The sequence below is a fragment of the Scyliorhinus canicula genome, chromosome 9, assembly GCF_902713615.1.
Source record: "Scyliorhinus canicula chromosome 9, sScyCan1.1, whole genome shotgun sequence".
NCBI lineage: Eukaryota > Metazoa > Chordata > Chondrichthyes > Carcharhiniformes > Scyliorhinidae > Scyliorhinus > Scyliorhinus canicula.
Genome location: NC_052154.1, coordinates 95,499,627 through 95,505,756, shown reverse-complemented (window position 1 = coordinate 95,505,756; position 6,130 = coordinate 95,499,627).

Sequence of the window (6,130 nt, the reverse complement as noted above, 5' to 3'; positions counted from 1 at the left end):
TGTGTTTCAATATGCGTGTGAGTCACTCATACTCTAGTCTACAGTTGCAGATGGAGGAATAGCATCGCACAGCAATAAAGCCTCTATTGTACTAGTCTCTCGTCTTTCAGTATAATTGTTAGCGCTACAAGCTATCGAAGTGACAACATGATCAAGTCAGGAAGTCAAACTGGCAGCAAAAGACTGAGATAATACAATTAGTTGAGGACGTACAGAGGTTGCAGGAAAACATAACCAAACTCAGTGAAACCTCAGCAAGTCAGATCTCACAAACATGCTAGTTCACGCTCAAGAAAAATATAGATCAAGGTTCATATAGATACCAAACCTGTCTTCAGAGAGAAAACAGAAAAGAACGAGAGTTTTTCATACTTCAGCAACAGATCTTTCAAGAAGAAGAAGTCAATGGTTCTTCAAAAATAGAGCAAAGAAAACACGAAGACAGCACATATTTCAATACAACAAACACAGGAAAAAGACCAATCCAGGCAACAAAGGCCGTTCAGCAGCAGAATTAGTCGGAAGCCTGATCGATTGAACTGATGAACAGTCACATTTGCATACATGCAGTTTTACATGACTAAAGTAAATGTGGGCTGGTTTAGCTCACTGGGCTAAATCACTGGCTTTTAAAGCAGACCAAGCAGGCCAGCAGCACGGTTCAATTCCTGTACCAGCCTCCCCGAACAGGCGCCGGAATGTGGCGACTAGGGGCTTTTCACAGTAACTTCATTGAAGCCTACTCGTGACAATAAGCAATTTTCATTTCATTTTCATTTCATGTATCTGTTGTTATGGGCCAGGGTTTAGAGAACACCAAAGTATATCATGGAGTTCACTTGACCTCCAACTTTTAATAGATTTTGGTTATGGGGAGTACAAGGGTCCACTCGCCAGGTGTTATGCAACAGAGACCTTAAGTATTTTAAAAACAAACACAATGTTTATTCTATGAATTCAGTCAACACTTTATAAACACACAGTAAACAGATTATTAACTACCAACCCTGATAATCCCCACAGATACAATCCTCTATAGGTAACCCTTAATAACTTTCATAACAACATCCATAAGTCAATACACCTTTTTAACAAAGACAACAGGTTTGAAATTTCTACAGAAAGCAGGTATCACTTTTAAATTATCAAGTGATCTGAACACCTTTTTAACATACAGAGAGAGAGAGAGAGAGAGAGAGACTCCAACATCCTTGTTGTCTGAATACAGCTTTCAACTGAAAACAAAACGAAGACACACAGCAGCTTCCAGCTCAAAAGGAATGTAAAAGACAGAATCACATTCCAGTTCCACCCACACAATAAGATCACTGCAGCCATTTGGTAAAACACACTTTTCTTTAAGGGACTCTCACATGATAATGTGCTCAGTTTGAATGTACATAGAACATAGAACATAGAACATAGAACGATACAGCGCAGTACAGGCCCTTCGGCCCTCGATGTTGCACCGACATGGAGAAAAAAAAAAAAACTAAAGGCCATCTAACCTACACTATGCCCTTATCATCCATATGCTTATCCAATAAATTTTTAAATGCCCTCAATGTTGGCGAGTTCACTACTGTTGCAGGTAGGGCATTCCACGGCCTCACCACTCTTTGCGTAAAAAACCCACCTCTGACCTCTGTCCTATATCTATTACCCCTCAATTTAAGGCTATGTCCCCTTGTGCTAGCCACCTCCATCCGCGGGAGAAGGCTCTCGCTGTCCACCCTATCTAACCCTCTGATCATTTTGTATGCCTCTATTAAGTCACCTCTTAACCTTCTTCTCTCTAACGAAAACAACCTCAAGTCCATCAGCCTTTCCTCATAAGATTTTCCCTCCATACCAGGCAACATCCTGGTAAATCTCCTCTGCACCCGTTCCAAAGCTTCCACGTCCTTCCTATAATGAGGCGACCAGAACTGTACGCAATACTCCAAATGCGGCCGTACCAGAGTTTGGTACAGCTGCATCATGACCTCATGGCTCCGGAACTCAATCCCTCTACCAATAAAGGCCAACACACCATAGGCCTTCTTCACAACCCTATCAACCTGGGTGGCAACTTTCAGGGATCTATGTACATGGACACCGAGATCCCTCTGCTCATCCACACTACCAAGAATTTTACCATTAGTCAAATATTCCGCATTCCTGTTATTCTTTCCAAAGTGAATCACCTCACACTTCTCCACATTAAACTCCATTTGCCACCTCTCAGCCCAGCTCTGCAGCTTATCTATGTCCCTCTGTAACCTGCAACATCCTTCCGCACTGTCTACAACTCCACCGACTTTAGTGTCGTCTGCAAATTTACTCACCCATCCTTCTGCGCCCTCCTCTAGGTCATTTATAAAAATGACAAACAGCAACGGCCCCAGAACAGATCCTTGTGGTACGCCACTCGTAACTGAACTCCATTCTGAACATTTCCCATCAACTACCACTCTCTGTCTTCTTTCAACTAGCCAATTTCTGATCCACATCTCTAAATCACCCTCAATCCCCAGCCTCCGTATTTTCTGCAATAGCCGACCGTGGGGAACCTTATCAAACGCTTTACTGAAATCTATATACACCACATCAACTGCTCTACCCTCGTCTACCTGTTCAGTCACCTTCTCAAAGAACTCGATAAGGTTTGTGAGGCATGACCTACCCTTCACAAAACCATGCTGACTATCCCTAATCATATTATTCCTATCTAGATGATTATAAATCGTATCTTTTATAATCCTCTCCAAGACTTTACCCACCACAGACGTGAGGCTCACCGGCCTATAGTTACCGGGGTTATCTCTACTCCCCTTCTTGAACAAAGGGACCACATTTGCTATCCTCCAGTCCTCTGGCACTATTCCTGTAGCCAATGATGACCTAAAAATCAAAGCCAAAGGCTCAGCAATCTCTTCCCTGGCTTCCCAGAGAATCCTAGGATAAATCCCATCCGGCCCCGGGGACTTATCTATTTTCACCTTGTCCAGAATTGCCAACACTTCTTCCCTACGCACCTCAATGCCATCTATTCTAATAGCCTGGGTCTCAGCATTCTCCTCCTCAATATTATCTTTTTCTTGAGTGAATACTGACGAAAAGTATTCATTTAGTATCTCGCTTATCTCCTCAGCCTCCACACACAACTTCCCACCACTGTCCTTGACTGGCCCTACTCTTACCCTAGTCATTCTTTTATTCCTGACATACCTATAGAAAGCTTTTGGGTTTTCCTTGATCCTACCTGCCAAAGACTTCTCATGTCCCCTCCTTGCTCGTCTCAGCTCTCTCTTTAGATCCTTCCTCGCTTCCTTGTAACTATCAAGCGCCCCAACTGAAACTTCACGCCTCATCTTCACATAGGCCTCCTTCTTCCTCTTAACAAGAGATTCCACTTCTTTGGTAAACCACGGTTCCCTCGCTCGACCCCTTCCTCCCTGCCTGACTGGTACGTACTTATCAAGAACATGCAATAGCTGTTCCTTGAACAAGCTCCACATATCCAGTGTGCCCAACCCTTGCAGCCTACTTCTCCAACCAACACATCCTAAGTCATGTCTAATGGCATCATAATTCCCCTTCCCCCAGCTATAACTCTTGCTCTGCGGGGTATACTTATCCCTTTCCATCACTAACGTAAAGGTCACCGAATTGTGGTCACTGTCTCCAAAGTGTTCACCTACCTCCAGATCTAACACCTGGCCTGGTTCATTACCCAAAACCAAATCCAAAGTGGCCTCACCTCTTGTTGGCCTGTCAACATATTGTGTCAGAAAACCCTCCTGCACACATTGTACAAAGAACGACCCATCCAATGTACTCGAACTATATCTTTTCCAGTCAATATTAGGAAAGTTAAAGTCTCCCATAACAACTACCCTGTTACTTTCGCTCTTTTCCAGAATCATCTTCGCCATCCTTTCCTCTACATCTCTAGAACTATTAGGTGGCCTATAGAAAACTCCTAACAGGGTGACCTCTCCTTTCCTGTTTCTAACCTCAGCCCATACTACCTCGGAAGAAGAGTCCCCATCTTGCATCCTTTCTACCACCGTAATACTGTCCTTGACTAGCAGCGCCACACCTCCCCCTCTTTTGCCCCCTTCTCTGACCTTACTAAAGCACCTAAACCCCGGAACCTGCAACAACCATTCCTGTCCCTGCTCTATCCATGTCTCTGAAATGGCCACAACATCGAAGTCCCAGGTACCAACCCATGCTGCCAGTTCCCCTACCTTATTTCGTATACTCCTGGCATTGAAATAGACACACTTCAAACCACAGACCTGAACACTGCCGCCCTCCTGCGAAGTCAAAACTGTGCTCCTGACCTCTCTACTCTCAATCTCTCGCACCCCAAAACTACAATCCAGGTTCCCATGCCCCTGCTGAATTAGTTTAAACCCCCCCAAAGAGTACTAACAAATCTCCCCCCCAGGATATTGGTGCCCCTCAGGTTCAGATGTAGACCATCCTGTCTATAGAGGTCCCACCTTCCCCAGAAAGAGCCCCAGTTATCCAGAAATCTGAATCCCTCCCGCCTGCACCATCCCTGTAGCCACGTGTTTAATTGCTCTCTCTCCCTATTCCTCATCTCACTATCACGTGGCACGGGCAACAACCCAGAGATAACAACTCTGTTTGTTCTCGCTCTGAGCTTCCATCCTAGCTCCCTAAAGGCCTGCCTGACATCCTTGTCCCCTTTCCTACCTATGTCGTTAGTGCCAATGTGGACTACGACTTGGGGCTGCTCCCCCTCCCCCTTAAGGACCCGGAAAACACGATCCGAGACATCACGTACCCTTGCACCTGGGAGGCAACATACCAAACGTGAGTCTCTCTCGCTCCCACAAAATCTCCTATCTGTGCCCCTGACTATTGAGTCCCCAATTACTAATGTTCTACTCCTTTCCCCCCTTCCCTTCTGAGCAACAGGGACAGACTCCGTGCCAGAGGCCCGTACCCCATGGCTTACCCCTGGTAAGTCGTCCCCCCCACAAGTATCCAAAACGGTATACTTGTTACTCAGGGGAACGACCGCAGGGGGTCCCTGCACTGACTGCTTCTTCCCAGTCCCTCTTACAGTTACCCATCTATCTCCAGTCTTTGGTGTAACTATTTCCCTGAAGCTCCTATCTATGACCCCCTCTGCCTCCCGAATGATCCGAAGTTCATCCAGCTCAAGCTCCAGGTCCCTAACACGGTTTTTGAGGAGCTGGAGTTGGGTGCACTTCCCACAGATGAAATCAGCAGGGACACTGACGGCGTCCCTCACCTCAAACATTCTGCAGGAGGAGCATTGTACTGCCTTCCCTGACATCCCCTCTAGATTAAAAAAAAAACAAGAAAAAGAAAAAGAAAGGAAGAGCTTACCTGATATTACCTCAAACCCTGATCCCGCTGAAAGGTAAGCAAATTTAAAGGCACTCACTCACCTTCACGACAAGCCCCTGCTCCCGCTTCCCAACCACCGTGGGGTGGGGGGGTTGGTTAGAGGAGGAGGTAGGGTGGGAAACACTCACAAAGTGTTTCGGGTTTAACTGTCACTTGCCAACAGCCCCTCCACAAACCACCTTCAACTTAGGCTGACCGCACTGCACGTATGCAAATTTCCCCAGAACAGCTGATCAGTAGCTCTGCTCTGCTGCCCTCTGCTGGTTGCTTGCCTTTACTCAAACTCCTTGGGTCTTCTTCGCAGGTTCACCTTCAACTTAGGCTGACCGCACTGCACGTATGCAAATTTCCCCAGAACAGCTGATCAGTAGCTCTGCTCTGCTGCCCTCTGCTGGTTGCTTGCCTTTACTCAAACTCCTTGGGTCTTCTTCGCAGGTTCACCTTCAACTTAGGCTGACCGCACTGCACGTATGCAAATTTCCCCAGAACAGCTGATCAGTAGCTCTGCTCTGCTGCCCTCTGCTGGTTGCTTGCCTTTACTCAAACTCCTTGGGTCTTCTTCGCAGGTTCACCTTCAACTTAGGCTGACCGCACTGCACGTATGCAAATTTCCCCAGAACAGCTGATCAGTAGCTCTGCTCTGCTGCCCTCTGCTGGTTGCTTGCCTTTACTCAAACTCCTTGGGTCTTCTTCGCAGGTTCACCTTCAACTTAGGCTGACCGCACTGCACGTATGC